The sequence below is a fragment of the Palaemon carinicauda genome, chromosome 25 (assembly GCF_036898095.1).
Source record: "Palaemon carinicauda isolate YSFRI2023 chromosome 25, ASM3689809v2, whole genome shotgun sequence".
NCBI classification, from domain to species: Eukaryota; Metazoa; Arthropoda; class Malacostraca; order Decapoda; family Palaemonidae; genus Palaemon; species Palaemon carinicauda.
This window is the reverse complement of record NC_090749.1, coordinates 100,923,127-100,946,747: the sequence shown is the minus strand read 5'-3', so window position 1 is coordinate 100,946,747 and position 23,621 is coordinate 100,923,127. Positions and strand designations below refer to the sequence as shown.

At 41.9% G+C, this 23,621-nt stretch overlaps 1 long non-coding RNA gene across 1 annotated transcript in view; it reads right to left on the bottom strand.

The window, feature by feature from the left end:
- The window catches only part of LOC137619297 (uncharacterized), a 42,617-nt gene extending 19,270 nt beyond the window's left edge, over positions 1 to 23,347 (bottom strand). Inside the window, exon 1 of the long non-coding RNA XR_011039896.1 lies at positions 23,271 to 23,347. This is a non-coding gene — a long non-coding RNA (uncharacterized lncRNA). The remainder of the gene's footprint in view (positions 1 to 23,270) is intronic.
- Positions 23,348 to 23,621: the final 274 nt, after the last annotated feature.

The following is a 23,621-nucleotide window of genomic DNA, read 5'->3' as shown; positions in this document are numbered from 1 at the left end:
CCTTCTGCTTTGACTTTGTACCTCCGGTATTCCTTGGAGACTGTCTTGACAAGGGGAATCCATGGTTCCGTTTCCTGGGAAACAGTGCAGAAGAGCATATTGTTATTACATTCGTTATATATCTTAAAAGCAACTTTATGCAGTAAGAAGCCTGGGGGAAAAGCATAAAGAGGAGAAGAACCTTCCCAGCTAATGTGAAGAGCATTATTACTGATTGCTTTTGTGTTGGGTACGGAAGAACAAAATCTTTTACATTTAGAATTAAAGCCATTGGTGAAAAGGTCTATTTCAGGAGAGAAATTCATATCTGTGCAAATTAAATTGAATAGATTGTCGTCAAGAGTGGCTTCTGGATGTATGGAACCAAAGTCTCTCGATAGGGAATCAGCCATCACATTGCATTTCCCTTTAATCCATTTAGTTTGAATGTCTATGTTGTATTTTCCTTTGATGTTTAGTAACACTTTGATGGCCTCCTGGGCCGATTTGTTCCTAATGCTACCATGTTTTTTGATCCAGCAGTTTGTTACTTGTGAATCTATGTGAATTAGTACTACTTTGTTTTTTAGTTTGTCTCTGAAGTGTTTTATACAGTAAATGCATGCAAGTAATTCTCTAATGTTAATGTGCAGAGTATTCTCATTTTGTAGCCATGTATTATTAGTTGAGAGTATGCCATGTTCTCCTACTAATGCTCCACCCCAGCCAAAGTTGGATGCATCTGTGAATAGTTCTAGATCTACTTGATTATTAGGAATGTTTATATCACTATACATGTTAGTCTGTTTCCATTCTCCTAGAAAGGATTTGAAAGAAGGAGGAATGATTCTATATCCTTTAGCAAAATATCTATGAAATCTGTGAAGGAATTTAAGATGGTATCTACCGTAAAAGGTGTAGTAGGAACAGAAGTTAAGTGATCCTATCAATCTTTGATATAATTTGAGGTCAGATCTGTTCAAGTTGGATACTGTATTGGCAAGTCTGATACATTTATCAATATTTTTCTGCATTGGTCTCATTGTTTTGTTTTCCAAGTTATAATGAACTCCCAAGAACTCTATCTTTTGCACTGGATGAATGACAGACTTTTTAATAGATATTTGCCAGCCCAGCTCTGTGAGCACTTCAATGACTATTTGGGTGTGAGCCTCGCATTTGTGAAAGTAATCTGCTAATATGAGTATATCATCTAAGTAGTTAAAGATGAGAATATTATATTCCTTCCTAATGTATTTGACTACTGTGTATATTAGTTTGGAAAAGATGTAGGGAGCTGTCTTTAACCCGAAGGGAACAACCGTCCATTTGAATTTGCGCTTTCCTAATTTGAACGTTAAGAATCTTTGAGCACTTGAATGAAGGGGGACGTGCCAATAAGCGTCCTTTAAATCAAGTCTACATGCCCAGTTGTTTAAATGCAAATAAGGGAATAAAGTTTTAGGTTTCAGCATGGAGAAAGAAGGTTTTTTGATCATAGTATTAAGGCATTTCATATCGAAGATTAGGCGAATGCTCCCATCGGGTTTAAGCTTGTAAAATATGTGGTTAGAGTAGTAGAAAGAATTCCTGTTAATTTGTTCTATTACCCCTAGGTCTAGTAATCTGTTACATTCTCTCTCTAGTATTATTCTCTTGCTAGAAGAATAATATCTATCAACCCCTAATCTTTTCAAAGTCTTTTGAGCCTTATTTTTATTGATAAATGGGAGTCTCACACCCTTACTGATCAAGTTGCATGCAAAAGAAGAATTTGGGAGTTTTTGCCAATTTTTTAATTTATTTGTCAATGACCTACCTATCCCACTTACTGGAGGGGCGTGAGAGGTTTCCCTGGAGCTGGAGGCTTCTGAAGGAAAATTTAACTCTTCCAATATCATTGAATTGTTAGTGGGTACATTTGCCAGATTTTTATCTTTACTGTGTAGCTCCAGGTTATTTTCATCTTGGTCCGAGCAGGGCTCGATGGTATTAAGAATTAAAGAATTATTAGTTTTGTTTCTTATCTTTGACGTCTGAATTAATTGCTGTCTGTCCCCCTGTACTCCTTCCCCCTCTTCGGCCACCTCTCTTGATACCTCGCCTGTAGGGATTGAACCTATTCCTGAACCCAAAGCTTCCCCTGAAACCTCTGTAAGAGTTGAATTTCCCTCTGGGGTAGCCCTGATGCTTGCCAAAGTTGAACCTTCCACCTCTAGGGAAAATGTCCCCTCCTCTAGGAAGGGGACCGCCTCGAAAGCATGAAGCAATAGCGTTCCTATGATCATCTGATAAGACCCATATATCATTAGTTTCAGCTTTAATAATAGCATCTCTGGTATCTAAATTGAGGTTCCTGGGTAAAGTTCTACTTCTGAATGAGCGGATTAAACTTTTAATTAGATCAATGTGTTTCCTGAAAGGCCCAATTATCACTTTAGTAATGAAATCAATATCGTTAATCTTAGAGGGGTAAGCTAATTGCGCCAGAGCTGCATGCCCTTGAAAAGAAGATATAGCCATTTTAATGTTTTCAATATCAAAGTGAAATTTCTTCTTGAAATCTTCATTGAACAACCTGCCACTTGGCCAAAAGTTCAACTTTGGCAAATTTATCAATTTGAAAAGGTCTGCAAGTTCTTTATTATGATTACAAACAAAGAATTGATCATGAGAGTTCTTGTCTCCTTCACTTAATGTTAATGCAATTAGGGAGTCATTTAATTGTATTTTCCCATCTCTATGAATGGAGGGCACAGCATTGAAATTGTTAGATATATAAGTAGGAATAGGTTTGTTAAAAGTAAGTGGGTTAAATTCTTCATAGTCACTACTATCTTCATTATAAGTAGTAAATAATTCTTCATTTGCATTCTCAGGTAAATCTACTTTACGGCGAGGGCGCTTGGGAGGAGGAGTATTGTCATTCCTTTTTGCAGTCGAACCACCTCTGCAATAGGAATGAAAATCTAGACTCAAATTTGATGATAAAAGTTTAACTGATGTCTATAACATGGCTCATGAATTTACGAATCAGGTTGGACAGCAGCAGACCTAGAAGGCTGAAGCCAGGCAATCGGGTTCTAGGCTCAAATGGCCTTCATAGGTTAATTCAGGTCAATCGGCATCCTCTCACTAATATCCCATGCTTAAACTATATAGCCTCTACAGTAATAATCTTATATTATTTGTATAGCCGACCTGTCAGAAATTCTTAAGACGCAGTTCCTCATGGTAAGGGGTAAACCATTATATCGAAAGGAAACGAGTGTGATATAAAATTCTACCCATTAGCTGAGGTAGGCGCAATTATACCGCCTTTGACAGGAACCCCTCCAGTTAAATGTCGACGATAGGATCTCGGTGGGATAGGCGCAAGCAGCGGCTAATAGGTAGCCTAGATTGACGTAGTATATTAAACTTAAAATAAGAAAAAGTTAGGCTAGTTAGGCTACTCAACTCTTTGGAACGAAAGGCAAACCTAGTTAACACCTCACCTTACTGCATAAATTACCTTTGGCACACAAGTATTTAGCCCTAATAATGTTTAGGCTCACTTTACACATAGTTTAGGATTATATGATAATGTACTTCGGTCTCGAAATTTATCTATTTTCAAACTTTTACGATTATCACTACCGCACGATCCGTACCGGCTCATTGTTTACCTTTTACTGCCATGCTCGTGACGTCATCAGTCTATATCCGCTGCTATCCAAGACGTTTTTATATAAAAACAGAATATTAAACCTTACCCTTTCTCCACTAGTTTCATTAATGTTTGATTCTGTAATAATAACAATTGAAGAATTTCACTGTTGGAAGGTTCCTGGCTGGTTACTTCCGTTTTGGGACATCTCTTCCTTTTGGGTTGTGCCGGTAGAATATGGTCATCATCGCTAATTTCGCTAAGATTATGCACATCTGCTGATACTACGACTTTTTTGGACATTTTAATTGGTTGATTAAGGCGTTGTCCCTCGTAACAATAATTAGGGGAGGGTTGTAGTAATGGTGAGGTGTAACAGGTGTTACCTGTGTCCTGTCAACTTCAAATATGGCGGGTTGGTTCCTGTCAACTCACATGTCTCTGGTTGCTCCGCCCCGATGGGCGTGGTTTGTGCCCGCTTACAGCTGTCGGGGGGAGGAGCCAGGGGTGTGTCATATCAAAACCAGTGGGTCTGAAAGGCTGAAGCCTCTCTCTCTCTAGAACTAGTTTTCCCACCACGAAGGTATGCTGGATATCCTTCCAGTGTCGAACATCGGGGGAAGTAACCAGGGAGAAGGGTCTGCACTCCTCCAATGCAGGGCAAGGTTTCCCTTCTTCCACTGCCTTGTGTACTGCAGCGAAGGCCTTTTCCATGAAGGGGAGGATCGCATCATCAGGTGCGACGTAGGCAGGGTGCTTCTTGCTCAGCGCTGGAAGCTTTGAGCAGGTAAAACCCCTACTTTTAAAAGCGTTGGCCAGCATAGCCTGGGCCTTCGGGAGATCGAACACTATCACCTCCTTAGGTTCGGTCTCTTCTTTAGAGGCAGGTTCGGATCGAAGCCGGACGTAACAGTCCGGATAAGCCTCAAAACTCGGGAAGAACTCCACTTCTTCCAGGGCAACCGAGCCGACCTTCTCACTGACGAAGATCCTGCCCGTTGCGATAGGCATATGCTCAGCATACCTCCAGGGGTTGGCGTGCGAGCATGCCGGGAGGTCCTTAACCGAAATCCTTTTCGGCTCCTTGGAACTTCCCATGGTCCTGATGTATTCGTGAGTCTCACGGAGTTTCTTGTCCATAAGAGCTTCAAGCATACGGAACATCTCCTGGGCGCTGGTTGGGATGGGGTCCGGGGTGGCGGAGGTAGACGGGAGTGATACTTCCGTCGGTGTAGGAGTTGGGGCGGTGGTGGAAGGCGGGGCGACCTCTTGCTCCGCCTCGGCGTATTCCACTCGGTCCTCCTCATAGTCCAATTTTTCGGCCATGAGGTTCCTCTCCGTTGTCTCCGACACCTCCGACATACGCTCCGCGTTATCGGTATCCAGGCGACACTCGTGCATGGACTGGGCCATGACAACATCGGGTTCCACCGTGATCTGGACGGTGGGGATCTGATCCTTGGGGACCACAGAGTCTGGGGATGCCTTTGGGAACAGTAAGGCCCTCAAGTCTTCAGTGGCAAGGTACGGTCCAGTGGCGTTCTTCTGGAAGCCACGCACCCATTTGCGTAGCTTCTCTCGAGAAGCGTCCCTAACCTCCGCTGAGAGAGGGTTATTGAACGCCTCGACCAGGCGTTCCTGGCAGACCGTACAGTTCTGCGGGTCCCAGAACTTCAGATCACCTTTCTTGTTGGCACAAGGGGCGTGAGTCCTACACGCCGTGTGCCCATAAAAGTGCGGGCGCTTCACTCCACAGAAGCCGTGGTTGCACTTCACGTGCTCCTCCTGTAAGAGAAAAAGAACATGAATATGGGGGAGTCATAAGAATGACTTCTATTCTAAAGTTAAATATTAAATGATTAATCTTTAACTTAATAATAAGTGGTATAAACAATGTGATGTTCAGAGAATGGGCGGAAAAGAAGGAGATAGACACATACTCCGTGTAACCCGCCCGGCTGGTTACCGTAACCTTATCCATAGGCAATTTGTTGTGACCGAGGGCACAGGACAGAATTCAACATAGAATGCCAGGAAGGCAGTGGGAATTCTAGTGGGAATTGCCAAGGATATAAAACTGGGACTGAGGCCACTCAGACCCTAGAATTGGGAACGTAGAAGATCCCATAGGGTAACGGTTTCCGGCAACCAGCCGTGCTAAGATACACACAGCATGCTGTAAATCTGTGATATGCAAGAAGACAGCATGGTTACTAATAGAACGGTAAGATAATACCTATCTATTTATGTAATCAAACCATCTGGTTGCGATGTAGGGCTATCAGCATGAGATGATAGCTAGTAGAAGGGGTGCAAGTCGCTTTGACGCCTCCGGAAGGCTCCGGCAGACCGACGGCACGCCGGAGGCCGCTCCAGCAGAGTTTCTGGCATTAGGGAAGACAAATATATAAGTCAGGGGTAATACCAGGATGGCGGCCGCCGGCATAACGGCGGCACGCCGGCGGGGAGCGGCGGCTCCGGCAGCCGAAGGTTGCCGGCTTGGTGACAAGGACAAGGATGGGTTATAGCAGAACCGGACTGCCGGCAGTGGATGCCAGCACTCCGGGGGCCGGACCGGTGGACGGACGACCGAAGCTATGAGGTAAGAGGGAAGGCCATCGGCTGGACGCCGACGGAAGGCGGCAGTCCCCCGGCACACGGAGGACTGACGGCCCAGAAGGCAAGGGATATGTCACCAAGGTTGGGAGGTGGGTATCACCGACAGGGGAGGCGGCAAGGGACCGGCACCAGGATAGTGAAAGAGACAGAAGGAGGGATGTAGGGGTACGGCCACGGACCCCAAGACATCCCAACTGAGTGGGTGTACCCATGATAGAGGCTAGCCCTATCACCCAGAAGCAGGGGCCGCAGAGGGCCGGGAGCCAGGGTAGCCCAAGGGAGGGCTAGGGAACACCCAAGAGGGGGGAAAACCCCTGTGGACAAAACGCATCAAGTGGCTAACCCCATAGGACACTATGAAGGGTATATGTACCAGAGCGGACTACACACAGGAGCTCAAGGTAGCCCTGTCACTCCACCCTAAGGAGGAGTTGTAGGACAGGGGACAGATGGGTATAGACTAACCTAAGTATAGGCTAGGCCATACAAGAGATAGGTGGGGAGGGGAGAAGAATTAGGGTCTTCTATGGAGGAGGCTCTGTACCAAAGCGGCCACCAAGGAAGGGAGGACGCTCCCTAGCCTAAGGTAAGGCAGCCTGTCTGAGAACGGTGCATGGGTATCGTTTCAGCAAGGCACAGAACTAACTCCCCCCAAGCCTAACCTAGAGCAGGGATGTTACACCCTGAACTAGGAAGGATGGAAGACGTATCGCTATTGCAGGAAAGGTCGGACACCTAGCCCCAGCAATAGAGGAAGGACGTGCCGTTCCTCATACTCGGACGCAACCCTAAGGGGGGATCATTGCCTTGTAGCGGGATGTATACAAAACAACCCCCCCACACCCTTGATCACTCTTACTTCCAAAATATCCCACAACACAAACTTTCCCCTTACTTTACTTTAAACTAGACTCTTGGACAGAAGGAAAATGAAAACAAAACATAAGCCTTAAAACTATATTAACACAACCAAAAACAGAACACAAATCATTAAACTGACTTAACACTAGAACAAATCACTTATCACCAAACCATCCACCATATGCCATAAACCAGGAACAATCACAATTTATCATAAATTCAATAGAAAAAAACACACAAAATTCGCTGTATATATCGGTGCGTGATGGTACCGAAAACTCGCCAACAATCGAAAAACAATATCCTTTTAATGTACCCAACACCGTCAGTCCACGCACAGTACCAAAAGCACACTTAAGACTAAATAAATTACTTAATACTAAACACCAATCATATTCTGCAACACAAAAAAAATTAATGTAATGCCAAACCAAGAGAACCTCTTGGTTCACACGCAACAGTCCTTAAGCAAGTTGTAGCCTACTGGCACTGGCCAACACTATCGTACGGCCAATTCGACCATGCAATCTTATGCGGTGGTCGTCGTTATCAATTGTCGTGAGAGAAATCCGTATTTTATAGCCGGGTCATCAACGTTCAAAAATTCTGTATTTCAGCAGTCTATTCCTATATTCATTGTCCGGTCCGGGTCGTCATCATCAAGCTAATCATATACAATATACACACGGCTGGCAAACACCACCTTCCAGGCCAAACTAAAACTCCAAGGAGTATAAAGGAATCCAAAGGAGGAACTACGGCCTGCAATAAAAAAGAAAAAAACGCTTACGAAAACTCCTAACTAAACTAAACTATCATACTATAATCAAAGATAAACAATAAACTTTCTATCATTCACGAACGCGCCTAACAAAAATGAATAAAAACAGTACTTACTCAGAACATAAAAACACTAAACAGCCGGCTTCCGAAGAACAAAAAAAATGCAGAACCGACTCCTTCTATCGTTCGAGATCCAATGCTTTCGCCCAAGACATTCATCACCACCCTATCCTAGCTAAAAAGGTAAACAAACAACCTCAAATATACCAACAATCTTTCCAACTTCAAACAATCATTCGCTAATTATCCTTGTTCTTCGGCGCGCACCGCGGACACACAAAACACGCACACACAAACGCACATACACACATACTCTCTCGCGCACGCGCGATCTAACAAAACTAAGAAAAATGAAATTCTCTCTCTCTCTCTCTCTCTCTCTGACAAAACTAAAGCAAATAAACACTCTCTCTCTCTCTCTCTCTCTCTCTCTCTCTCTCTCTCTCTCTCTCTCTCTCTCTCTCACAAAACTAAGCAAATAAACACTTTCTTTCTCTTGCGGTTTGACAAAACTTAAGTAAATAAACACCCACACTCACTCACTCACTCACTCTCTCTCTCTCTCTCTCTCTCTCTCTCTCTCTAATGACAAAGCTAAAGCAAATAAAATGTCTCTATTTAACAATACTAAAACAACTCACTCTCTCTCTCTCTCTCTCTCTCTCTCTGTGACAAAACTAAAGCCAATACTGTAAACACTCTCTCTCTCTCTCTCTCTCTCTCTCTCTCTCTCTCTCTCTCTCACAAAACTTAAATAAACACTCTCTCTCTCTCTCTCTCTTGATTTGGCAAACAAAAAAATAAATTAAAATAAAATTAATCCTCCACATTCCTCCCCCCTTACTTTGCCAAATCCTCACACAACACTTACCTATTTTCTCATTACCCAGTCGCAATCAGGAACAGGGCCTCGGCTTCGGGTAACTGGGCCTTCATATACCTGCACTCTCTCATTCACTTCTTCCATGTCGTTTTCATTCAACGTACTATTACTATTCCCGTCTATGCTCTGCTCGTCTAAGATATCATTCACTATTTCATCTACCTCAGTTTCATCTGGCCCGAAAATCCCACTAATTTCTGTCAACAATTCATCCATTACATCTAAACCATTTTCTACTTTAACAAAAGAATCATTCATACTGCTTATCATTCTCCTATCTTTCATTCTCGTGTCCGTCATACGTTCTCTTGCTTCATCTAACGAAAAACCACACACACTATAAGTATCATTCATACTCATCCAAGTTTCATCTGTATTAATACATTTATCTTCCATACTCACCTGTACATTTACACCCTTGTCCTGCTTATTCTGATTCCCGCCTACAACTACAAAATTTTCCCGCCTTTTATCCCCAGTAAAATTCTCAGACTTCTTTTTCCTTCCATACTCTACTAACACCAATTGCTTATCTTCTAAACCTAATGCCTCACACATGCTCGGTTCATATTTGTTCATTTTCAGCCATTTATTCATACCATTCTCCTGAATATATCTTGGTACCTCCTTCCATTTCCGCAACTGATTGTGGTGTGCCCTAACCTTTTCCACACTACCATCCACACTTATTTTACCTAAAACATAACTCAGCCCACTAGAACCAACATCCAACACCTCATATGGACCTTCAAACTTATCACGTACCTTATTGACATTCATTCTTCCTTTTTCAATTACTTCTTTTAACACTTTCTCTCCCACTTTGTAGCTTTCAAATCTCTCATTTGCTTTCTTCCAAACATCTCTATCATTCTCGGACACACTCAATCCCGGTCTTACTATCTTTTCAAAATTCAACACAAACTTACACGGAGACATACCAGTACTCTTGTGCACAGTCGCATTATACGCCCACAACGCACGCCCAACATATAAATCCCAATCATTATCACATGTACTCATCATCCGCAAAATTTCTGTTAAGGTTCTTACAGTCCTTTCAGCCAAACCATTCGCACTTGGCATATACGGAGTCGAATACACATGTTCAATGCCCCATTCTCTCAACATCTGCTCAAACTCCCATCCAACAAACTCCGGACCATTGTCACTTAACACTTTTGCAGGCTTACACACACTCATCGGCAACATCACTTGACTTACCATTCTCGCTACAGTCTCACTTCTCTTATTCTTGATGGGTACTGCATAAGCAAACTTGCTCATATGATCGACCATGACAATCATTCCCACATGTCTCCTCGCAGTCACAGGCAACGAAACACAATCAATCACAAACATCTCAAATGGCTCTTTCATACGTAACCTCAGAACAGGCGGACTTGCATGCATGCTCTGATACTTCCCCTTCTGACAATCCTCACAAGTGGTCGCTACATCCCTACAAATTTGACTCAACCCAGGCGTAAACAACCTCTCTCGCATGCATTCCCACAATTTATTCTTCCCCATATGCCCATACCTGTCATGCACTACCATACACATACTTACAGCTGCATGCATTGGAAATACAGGAACATATATATCTTCATCCATTCCCCTATGCAAAAAGTACACAATATTCTTACAAACAATAAATCTTTTAACAACTTTCTTATACGCTTCCAAATCACACGGCCATTCTTCCACCCTAATACCATTTAAAATACATTCACGTAACCTATTTATTTCGAAACATTCACCTTGCATTTCTTCCACCTCTTCTTTGCTTAACAAATCATCTTCACTCTTTGCAATATCAATCATGCCAACAAAATTCGCCATGTATACACTGTTATCCTCAATTACTATTACCTTACAGCCACTCTTTGAAAGCAAACCCTTACCAACATCAACTGACACATGGTGCAACCTCAAAAAATCTATTCCCATCAAAAAACAACTAGGCATTTCATTCTCTCCCATTACAATAAAATTATGTTCAACTTCCATACTCCCTAGTTTCACCTTCAACCTCACTTCTTCCCAAACAAGTAAACTTCCCTGACCTATTCCATGAATTCTCACACTCGTACACTGTCTTTTCACTTCCCAATTGTACCTCTCAATTTCCCTGATAACCGACTCATTTACTAATGACACTTGAGCACCCGTATCAATTAAACTACAATATTCATTCTCATTTATATTCACATATGTCATCATCCTTCCTTTTACACCATGCATACATACATTTACTCTCCTTTCAATTCTGTCACTCACTTCACCAATATGTTCATCATCATGTTCACTGTCCTCTATACCCCCATATCTTAGATTAAGGTCACTTGCACCATTATCCTTCTCGCTCAACAATTTGCAACATTCCTCCTTACATTGAATCCTCAAAATATATTCCCTATCATTCTCCTTACATGCCCTATATTCCATCGGTCGATTCCATCCAAAATACAAAGATACAGTTACACCATACAACATACTTACCACCAATAATATCCTTGATAATACTTCCCCTTCTAGTACACTACTCTCCTCCTCATATACCATTTCTTTTGACACTTCATTCATCACCCTTCTTTTAAGCTCGCTTACGCTACCTGGTATTTCCGTATCTAACCCCTCTTGTATTAACTTACTTAAACCCATTAGGATACACTTATACACCATATCTTCCCCTTCATAACTCTGCTCCACAACTAAACCTTCAGGCAACCTTTCAGAATTCTGATTACTCTCTTTATCTTCCATCCTCCCATGCATCCTTGACATCGCATCCGCTATCACATTCTTATTTCCCGGTACATATTCTAACCTGAAATCAAATTCATTCAAATCCTCTATGGTCCTAGCAACCCTTGCATTCACACACTCTTTCCTTATCATGTACACTAGGGGCTGATGGTCAGTACGCACAATGAATTTTACACCATACAAAAATACTTTCAATGCTTTCACACAAAATCGTATTGCAGCCAATTCCCTGTCAATCGTCGAATACTTCCGCTCAGCTTTATTAAACGCTTTACTAACATACGCTATTACTCTCAATTGCTCTTCTCCATTTACTCTCTGCATTTGAACCAAACAACCACCCATACTAACCCCACTCGCATCCGTATACAACTCTAGCATATTCGCATTTTCACTGTAGTCCGGAAATGCCAAAGTGACGTCTTTTGCGGCCTCTTCCTTCAACCTTTCAAACGCTTCTATCATCCGATCATCCCATTTTAATTTTGTACTATTCCTTTTACCCGTCCATTCATTCAAAGGCTTCCCTATACCTGAACAATCTCTAACAAACTTGCGCCCAAACTCAACCAAACCAAGAAAACCTCGCAACTCACGCACAGTCCGGGGACGTGGAAATTCTCGCACCTTATTCACAAACTTGTCGCTCTTCCTTATACCAGATTCACCCACTACATGCCCAAGAAATTCCACCTCCCTGGACAACCATGTACACTTCTCAAGCTTAATTTTCACACTAACTTCAATTAACCGCATCAACACTGCCTCAAGCAACCTCATATGTTCCTCAACAGTCTCGCTCGCAATCAGAATATCATCTATAAAAACAGTCACCTTCTGTCTATCAAACCCAGCCAATACAACATTCATCGCTCTTTGGAAGGCAGCAGGCGCATTAGCAAGACCAAAACTCAACCTTTTAAATTGAAAGTGACAATTTGTACTTGAAAATGCGGTAATGGGCCTGCTCCCCTCTGCCAGAGGCATCTGGTAATAGCCACGCACCAAATCTAATTTAGTAAAAACTTTCATTCCATGCATCTTATAAACACAATCAGACACCACATTCATCGGAAAACGTTCTTTAACAGTCACCTCATTCACCTTCCTATAATCAATACACATACGTAAACTTCCATCAGGCTTTCGTACAGGGACAATAGGGCTATTCCAGGCACTCTCACTCCTTTCTATTACACCCATACGCTCTAGTTCCTGACACTGCTCCTCTATCTCCTTGGCAATAGGCGGAGAAAAATGCCTGGGACGCTGATATATGGGGGTATCATCACTGAGAACTATTTTAAATTCTGGCAGGTCTGACCCCCCACAATCATCGTCACCGAGACTCATAACTCTCCGCTTATCCCATAACATCTTAAGCAATCGTTCCCTTTCGACCTCACTTATACTCTCATCTAACTTAATTCTTCCTTTCAACGTATCGTAATCCCAATCGTCATTGTTCTTTACCTTACCAGCCATTACCTGTCTCGCCTTAACATATCTTCCATCCTCTACATTGATCAGTGTATACATACATCCCATGCAATCGCCCTCACGTATTCCACGTACTCTCTTCCTCCTAACACTCGGCAACAACCTTACATACACCTTGGGTTCCTGCATATTCATAACACCATCATATACATACGCACTCGTTTTCACCAAATTACCTGCTTCCATACCTTCCACTACATATTCATCCTTGTCACTATTTGAAATTCCCAGACTGCTCGGCCATGCAACTTTTACACTAATAACCTCACCTTTCTTACCCGATAACTTTACACTTTCCTTTGCTACCAACGGCACTCCCTTCCACACCTTCGTACTCACTCTGCCGTCTTCCTTTAAATAAAATTCCCCACAAATATTACCTTTAACCTTTATTTCAATCATATTCACACTTGGATGTACAATCATACCACATTTTTTCAGAAATTTATACCCAAGCAGTACGTCATATTTCTCATTTGCTCCCTCAACCACGTAAAAATCATTATCCTCCATCATCAGCCCCCCAATCATAACATTTTCCCGCAACTTTCCTTGCACAGGCATACGCAAATTACCAATACCTTTTACTTCACCCTTACATCCCTTAAATTCACAAACCTCTTTTACCTTATCATATGCATTCCTAAACATTAAATTGACACCACAACCAGTATCAATCAAACCAACCAACTCTACACCATTAAAAATTATTTTCACACCCATGCAATCATGTGCTCTTTCTCCCATCACATCTTCATGCAATAAACCCTCACGAACATGCATCACATTCACTCCCCACACACACGAGGACTCACCCAGCTGAACCCTCTGATTAATTAGTTTCCCGAACATCCTGGCTGACTTGATCCCTTCTTTCTACAAACCCTAGCTACATGCCCATCTTCACCACATTCAGTACACTTACCCCGCTGCTCCTTGCACATTCTAGCATAATGACCATCCTTACCACAATTACCACAAATTACATTCATACGATTATTACGGCATCCACTCGCTATGTGTCCAGTCATACCACACCGATAACACTTAACCACTTTCTCTTTCTTACAGTCGCTAATACGATGCCCTGTCTCTCCACACCAGAAACATGCTCCTAATGCCCATCTACACTCGTTCTTTTTATGTCCTACCTTCCCACACCTATAACACCTCTCTTCACGGATACCACTACCTAACCTAACTTGCTGCGTACTAGCACTTCTATCTCTCCAAACTTGATTTCCCTGTCTAAACCCGTCATTTCTCGGCATAGGTATTCCTACATTACTCACCCTAACACTTCTATCTATTACACTATCAGCTGCCCTCATTGGCCCTCTCATAACAGCATCTCTAAAACTACCAAATTCTGGCACACATTCCTCCATTCCAGTTCTTACACTCACAGATTTACTTTCTTTCATACACCTATCCAACTCGTAATCCTCAACTATCTCTAAAATATCATCCCAAGTCAATCTCTCTCTAGTCCACCTCATTTTCTCCTTCCGTTTCAAATTAATAAACTCACACACACTCTCTGGTACTGTACCCAAAAACTTCTTCATTAGTTCCTTATTTTCATTTATTCCTTCGTCCCCATACTTCTTCCTAGCCAATGTTTCTAACCGACATACATACATCGAGATTGCTTCACCCACCTTCATTCGTGCTTCATCAAAATCATTTTTTCGCTTATACTTAACACTACCTTTCATACGTTTTACCTGTTCAATTATCCTCCTCTTTACACTTTCATACTCAACCTCTCCTACACTCATTATCACCCCATACATCGTCAACAAATATCCTGACAAAAATTCTCCCAACTCCCTAGCCCAAACTCTCTCACTATCCCCATACTTAGCCTGACAAAACTTTTCATATTCCCTAAAGAAGTCATATACATCCCTACTGCTATGTTCATTAAACCTTTCACACCTAGGTACCTCTCTCATAAACACTGTCTTACAAACTTCCTCTACTTCATTCTCACTACTATCTTCACTGTCTACTCCCTTCTTGTTGCCTTCTTCTTCATTTGAATACAATGAATCTAGTTCTACACTCAAAGTCCTATCTTTAACTATTCCCTTCTTAACCTTTTTCTTATTTACCACCTTCACCCAATCATGATCATCCTCACTCACACCCTGACCTTTCTTCTTTTCTTTCTTCACATTATCTTTACCTTTCTTCTCCTTCTTCCTATCACCCTTTGTTCCAATCTTACTATGTCTAGGCCCTTTACTTTCAATATCACTATCACTACCTTCCCCATTATCACTTACCCTATCCTCTTCCACAATCAACCCGTTACCAGAAGCAGAAGCCACTCCTCCGACTGCACCTTCACCTATAACAGTTTTCATCATCCCCATTACTTGCCCTATCATAGCTTCCATTCGTTTCTCATTTTCTCGCATCCTCATCTCAACACCCTCTTCCACTCTCTCTACAGTTCCCTGAAGTTCCCTAAGTTTCCTTTGCATCTCCTCATTCTCACTACTTAACCTCGCATTCTCCAACAACAACCTCTCCTCTCGCTCATTAGAAAACCGCAATTCCTCCTTTAAAATATGCAACTGTTCTTCCATTAACTCCATTTCAATACCATTAATATTTTAAGTAATTCCAAAACCTATTTACCCCTGTCCAAAAGTCCAGTTTCAATCCCACCTTCAACAGTCGTCCCTGTTCGGGCGCCAAATTTATGTAGCGGGATGTATACAAAACAACCCCCCCCCCACCCTTGATCACTCTTACTTCCAAAATATCCCACAACACAAATTTTCCCCTTACTTTACTTTAAACTAGACTCTTGGACAGAAGGAAAATGAAAACAAAACATAAGCCTTAAAACTATATTAACGCAACCAAAAACAGAACACAAATCATTAAACTGACTTAACACTAGAACAAATCACTTATCACCAAACCATCCACCATATGCCATAAACCAGGAACAATCACAATTTATCATAAATTCAATAGAAAAAAACACACAAAATTCGCTGTATATATCGGTGCGTGATGGTACCGAAAACTCGCCAACAATCGAAAAACAATATCCTTTTAATGTACCCAACACCGTCAGTCCACGCACAGTACCAAAAGCACACTTAAGACTAAATAAATTACTTAATACTAAACACCAATCATATTCTGCAACACAAAAAAAATTAATGTAATGCCAAACCAAGAGAACCTCTTGGTTCACACGCAACAGTCCTTAAGCAAGTTGTAGCCTACTGGCACTGGCCAACACTATCGTACGGCCAATTCGACCATGCAATCTTATGCGGTGGTCGTCGTTATCAATTGTCGTGAGAGAAATCCGTATTTTATAGCCGGGTCATCAACGTTCAAAAATTCTGTATTTCAGCAGTCTATTCCTATATTCATTGTCCGGTCCGGGTCGTCATCATCAAGCTAATCATATACAATATACACACGGCTGGCAAACACCACCTTCCAGGCCAAACTAAAACTCCAAGGAGTATAAAGGAATCCAAAGGAGGAACTACGGCCTGCAATAAAAAAGAAAAAAACGCTTACGAAAACTCCTAACTAAACTAAACTATCGTACTATAATCAAAGTGGGGGAATAGAGTAGGTGGATGTAAAAGGGAGCTAGTGAGGGTTGAAGAGCTAATAAAACCGGGGGTAAAAAGTAAATATCAGGAAAGGTTGAAAATGGCATATGACGAGGTGAGAGTAAGAGAAACTGGTAATTTAGAGGAGGAGTGGAAGTTAGCAAAAGAAAATTTTGTTGGGATTGCAAGTGATGTATGTGGCAAGAAGGTTGTTGGAGGCAGCATGAGGAAGGGCAGTGAATGGTGGAATGAAGGAGTGAAGGTAAAAGTGGAAGAGAAAAAGAGGGCCTTTGAAGAATGGCTGCAGAGTAATAGTATAGAGAAGTATGAAAAATATAGAGAGAAAAAGGTGGAAGTAAAACGCAAGGTACGTGAGGCAAAGAGGGCAGCTGACCTGAGGTGGGGTCAGGGACTGGGTCAGTCATATGAAGAGAATAAGAAGAAGTTTTGGAAAGAAGTGAAGAGAGTAAGGAAGGTCGGCGGAAGAATTGAAGAGACAGTGAAAGATGGAAATGGAAGGTTGTTAAAAGGAGAGGAGGTAAGGAAAAGGTGGGCGGAATATTTTGAAAATTTGCTGAATGTTGAGGATGATAGGGAGGCAGATATAATTGCGGTTCCAGGTGTTGAGGTGCCAGTGATGGGAGATGAGAATGAGAGAGAGATTACAATAGAGGAAGTGAGGAGAGCACTAGATGAAACGAGAGTAGGAAAAGCATCGGGTATGGATGGTGTGAAAGCTGAGATGTTGAAGGAAGGGGGTGTGACTGTACTTGAATGGTTGGTGAGATTGTTTAATGTGTGTTTTGTGTTGTCAATGGTACCAGTAGATTGGGTCTGTGCATGTATTGTACCACTATATAAGGGTAAGGGAGATGTGCATGAGTGTTGTAATTCAAGAGGTATTAGTTTGTTGAGTGTAGTTGGAAAAGTGTATGGTAGAATACTGATTAATAGGATTAAGGATAAAACAGAGAATGCAATCTTGGAAGTACAGGGTGGTTTTAGAAGAGGTAGGGGTTGTATGAATCAGATTTTTACAGTTAGGCAGATATGCGAGAAATATTTAGCAAAAGGTAAGGAGGTGTATGTTGCGTTTATGGATCTGGAGAAAGCATATGATAGAGTTGATAGGGAAGCAATGTGGAATGTGATGAGGTTATATGGAGTTGGTGGAAGGTTGTTGCAAGCAGTGAAAAGTTTCTACACAGGTAGTAAAGCATGTGTTAGAATAGGAAATGAGGTGAGCGATTGGTTTCCGGTGAGAGTGGGGCTGAGACAGGGATGTGTGATGTCGCCGTGGTTGTTTAACTTGTATGTTGATGGAGTGGTGAGAGAGGTGAATGCTAGAGTGCTTGGACGAGGATTAAAACTGGTAGGCGAGAATGATCATGAATGGGAGGTAAATCAGTTGTTGTTTGCGGATGATACTGTACTGGTAGCAGACACAGAAGAGAAGCTTGACCGACTAGTGACAGAATTTGGAAGGGTGTGTGAGAGAAGGAAGTTGAGAGTTAATGTGGGTAAGAGTAAGGTTATGAGATGTACGAGAAGGGAAGGTGGTGCAAGGTTGAATGTCATGTTGAATGGAGAGTTACTTGAGGAGGTGGATCAGTTTAAGTACTTGGGGTCTGTTGTTGCAGCAAATGGTGGAGTGGAAGCAGATGTACGTCAGAGAGTGAATGAAGGTTGCAAAGTGTTGGGGGCAGTTAAGGGAGTAGTAAAAAATAGAGGATTGGGCATGAATGTAAAGAGAGTTCTATATGAGAAAGTGATTGTACCAACTGTGATGTATGGATCGGAGTTGTGGGGAATGAAAGTGATGGAGAGACAGAAATTGAATGTGTTTGAGATGAAGTGTCTGAGGAGTATGGCTGGTGTATCTCGAGTAGATAGGTTTAGGAACGAAGTGGTGAGGGTGAGAACGGGTGTAAGAAATGAGTTAGCGGCTAGAGTGGATATGAATGTGTTGAGGTGGTTTGGCCATGTTGAGAGAATGGAAAATAGCTGTCTGCTAAAGAAGGTGATGAATGCAAGAGTTGATGGGAGAAGTACAAGAGGAAGGCCAAGGTTTGGGTGGATGGATGGTGTGAAGAAAGCTCTGGGTGATAGGAGGATAGATGTGAGAGAGGCAAGAGAGCGTGCTAGAAATAGGAATGAATGGCGAGCGATTGTGACGCAGTTCCGGTAGGCCCTGCTGCTTCCTCTGGTGCCTTAGATGACCGCGGAGGTAGCAGCAGTAGGGGACTCAGCAGTATGAAGCTTCATCTGTGGTGGAAATGTGGGAGGTTGGGCTGTGGCACCCTAGCAGTACCAGCTGAACTCGGCTGAGTCCCTGGTTAGGCTGGAGGAACGTAGAGAGTAGAGGTCCCCTTTTTGTTTTGTTTCTTGTTGTTGTCGGCTACCCCCCAAAATTGGGGGAAGTGCCTTTGGTATATGTATGTATGTATGTATAATCAAAGATAAACAATAAACTTTCTATCAATCACGAACGCGCCTAACAAAAATGAATAAAAACAGTACTTACTCAGAACATAAAAACACTAAACAGCCGGCTTCCGAAGAACAAAAAAAATGCAGAACCGAGATCGAGATCCAATGCTTTCGCCCAAGACATTCATCACCACCCTATCCTAGCTAAAAAGGTAAACAAACAACCTCAAATATACCAACAATCTTTCCAACTTCAAACAATCATTCGCTAATTATCCTTGTTCTTCGGCGCGCACCGCGGACACACAAAACACGCACATACACACATACTCTCTCGCGCACGCGCGATCTAACAAAACTAAGAAAAATGAAATTCTCTCTCTCTCTCTCTCTCTCTCTGACAAAACTAAAGCAAATAAACACTTTCTTTCTTTCTCTCTCTCTCTCTCTCTCTCTCACAAAACTAAGCAAATAAACACTTTCTTTCTCTTGCGGTTTGACAAAACTTAAGTAAATATACACCCACACTCACTCACTCACTCACTCTCTCTCTCTCTCTCTCTCTCTCTCTAATGACAAAGCTAAAGCAAATAAAATGTCTCTATTTAACAATACTAAAACAACTCACTCTCTCTCTCTCTCTCTCTCTCTCTGTGACAAAACTAAAGCCAATACTGTAAACACTTTCTCTCTCTCTCTCTCTCTCTCTCTCTCTCTCTCTCTCTCTCTCTCTCTCTCTCTCTCTCTCTCTCTCACAAAACTTAAATAAACACTCTCTCTCTCTCTCTCTCTCTCTCTCTCTCTCTCTCTCTCTCTCTCTCTGTCTCTCTCTTGATTTGGCAAACAAAAAATAAATTAAAATAAAATTAATCCTCCACACCCTTAGGGAGGACAGAGAAGCGATATATACTCTGATATGAGCTTGATCCCCTTACGTGGTAGGGGGAGCAAGACTACACAGAGGGGATGCCCTAAGGCAGGGGATGAAGGAAGCATATAGGGGTCCTACTTATAGGTTAGGTTAGAAAGGCACACTATCTAACCTATCCCCTATATGGTCCCTGAAGGCGAAAACACTTGCATCACAGTCAATAGTATTGTAAAATAATGCCACTATCTTCATAATTAAACCTAGGATCACTGAAATATATCATGCATGACCACCGATGTTAGGCGCTCTGGCCTAGGGGCTAGACTAGCGAACTGGTATGGGGTCAGATGATGACCGATAACAAGGCATCAAAACACGATATATAAAGTTCCTATCTATGAAGACTAAATAACTAATAGTATCGATTAGTTAATGAGGCCGGAAAACGCTGTTGAGGCTAGCTAAATAAGGCATGCAAAACAACAGTGACGCCATAAAATGGCCGGTCCGGTCGAGGCACAGCTCTGCCACAAAACATAAAATATCTCGAAAAGTAAAAGTTACTTTACGGTCAGAGCTTATTTAAACAATACTGGAACCTTGTACTCAACTTTCCAGAAGAAGGCGAGGCCGAGGGTAGAGACATGGCTAAGATGCAAGTCGATAAAGTACGCACAGGGAAAAATCCGACTAGTAAGGCAAGCTACTAAGCGAAGGATGAGGACGGACGTGACGTCATTTAGCAATGGCGCCCGTTTGTTTACGTCTCGAGTACCAAAAGTAGCCACGGACGAGATTAGCTGTGGAACGGCCCCCCAGCTATTCTCTGCCCCTACACATCGAAGTGTTAACTCTATGTGGGGTGCAGATAGCTATGTGGCGCGTTAATACATGCGTCCCCTGTTGATATACGATGTCTTAAAGGGAAACCTTTAGGATACTCGCTCCAGAAGTTAGAATTCTGTGATAACTTGTGGTTAAATTCTCTGGGAATATTTAGTAGTTATATACCCAAGGAAGCTACCAAAGAGGAACCTTCCATCAGGACGCCACGGCTTGAGCCCAAAAATCTATATTTTCCTTCAGGACAAATTTCCTTGAGGAACAAACTGTTTTTCCTTCTGTTTGCAATTAATTTCAAGTTTATCTAAATCATAAATAATGATGTTTTCCTTCCAACTAAACCACCGGTTCCCACCACGTGTCAGTTGGGAAGGGACAATGGCAGAACGGTTCATTTGCCGATATTTAATGAAGGAAAAGAGGTTTTTCCCCTATAGAAGTTTTGTCCTGTATTAAACTAAAACAATAACCATATTTTGACCTTTATACAGCATGAGCACTAAAAGAAGCCTGGATTATGAATGACTTTACTGAAGTAGGCACAGAATGAAGCACACCAGAGCTCTCCCAAGTCGGTTCACATTCAACATTCTTATTCTACATTTTACAGATAACTTCTGAGTTTGTCACCTCTAACTATAAGTTAACTTAACAATAAAGTTACATAACTTAGATTATAACACGGTTAATGTCTAGGAGAGGGCCGCATGAAGATATCACTGATATTCAATTTATTTTTACTAGAATATGTAGGAATGTATGTATATAATGGTATACCAGTGAGATAATTTAGTGAAAATCAATAATAGTCGAAATATCGACGATCAAACTCACGCTACTCTTGTCTTCCTCCCAGATTTTTCTAAGTCTGTTGTTATTGTTGACTGTGTCTTATTTTTGCTCAAATGAGCCCTCTAACCACTATAATCCGCAGACAAACTAGTCCACTGTGACGTCTTCACGTTTGGCCAATCACAGTGCGACAATACATTTTCTTACCCAGCCATTTTATTTCGTTCCTAGACATGGAAGCCGTAGCAAGCACGTCATCTGATATTGCACAAGAAGTTTGGAAACTAAGACTTAACTCTTACACACAAAATGTAAGCTTAAACCTACTACTACAATTATGGGGGACCCCAGTGGGAAGCGGGGTTTTAGGGTGGGGGGAGGAGGAGAAAAGTGATTTTTCGGGGCACTACCAAACCTAATACAACCAACTAACCTACTCTGGGGGGCCTGTACCCCTTGGAGGAAAAATAACTGGAGATGCCCTGACCCGGATTAAGGGAAGCCAGGTTTTTATCCTTCTAACTGTCATTTCTTGATCCTTCAAGTTAATCTCTGTCAATGTATTGGAATTTGTAGTCAGTTCTATTCAGACCTTTGTTTGGAGACCGTAACCCTTATTGTGCTTTCATTAGCGATGGCTCCTTCCTGTGCTGCTCTTGGTTGTACGAAAAAAATCAGTAGCCTGCCTTTAGGCAAAAATCAGTAACAATAGTTGTGAGATTATCACAAGCTGTGTTCAATGTCATCCATTGACGGCTATAAAGGTCAACGACTTTACTGTAGTTCATTATTCCAAGGAGTTTATAACTGATTCATCAATAAGTTGAGCAACAAGTTTAACATTATTTATTTTTTTTTTTTGATAAAGCATCACAGGAAGGGACCATCACTAATAAAATAGCACAAGAAAATAGTTATCGGCTATAAACAAAAGTCTGTGTGAAACAGACTAAGTACCAGTACGCTGTCGGAGGATTAACTTGGGATCGAAATTTGACAGTTTGAAGGGGTCAATCTGTCCAAACCCTGCCCTCACGGGTTCAGGAAAGAATTGCGATTCAGGGCATCTCCAGTAGTATTAATCCTCCTAGCTGTACCCCTACCTAGGCCTACCGGGGGGGCGAGTTCGCCCCCCCTGCGACCCCCCCCCCCTTAAGGCCACAGTGATTTTCTGGGCACCACCGAACCTAATACACCCACCTAACCTAGCCTAATAGCCCTGTACCCCTAACGGGGGGGGGGGGGGCTTCGCTCCCCATGCGACCCCCCCTTAAGGACACTACTTAACACATCCATCAAACCAAATCCAAAGTGATGGTACTGCTGTATACATCGTTATACTATCACCATTATAATATACTCCATAAATTAATGAAGCTTACCTTAACCTGTTGGTTCATAAAGATGTGCTGCTGTTTTGAGGAAAACGTGAAGCCGTTGCGAAGGTTCCCTGACATGCAGGACAATTTTTATTGGAACTACTGTAAAAATTTACCCTTTTTTATTCATTTCCTCGTGTTTCTATGCAATGTGCAACAATAATCTGGTTGTTTTTTGCCGTTTTTCGTCGTTAATACTTGAAAAACGGGTGCGGCCTTCTCCTAGACAGTAACCTATAACACTAATACTTACAACAGTAACTGAAAACGCACATAAATATATAAAACTTGTGGTCTGAGAAGACATTTTTTCCAGTGTTACCACTTTATCAGCCATATTGTTAATGAAAGGAAATCCCTAAACAAACCAAAAAAATATCAAAATTCCCCTAAAATAAGTCAATTTTCTCCCTAGCATTCTTCAACACAGTCTAAACTACGTGTTATGTATTGTCTTATTGTTATACTGTGTTATATAATTTCCTTAAGGCATTTTTGTGACCATAAATAATATAATTTTGCTTAAATCTTCAAAATAATTTCCAAAACTTGTCCTCGAAATCCCCAGATTTTCCTTATTTGGGAACAATTTCCCCAGAAGCAG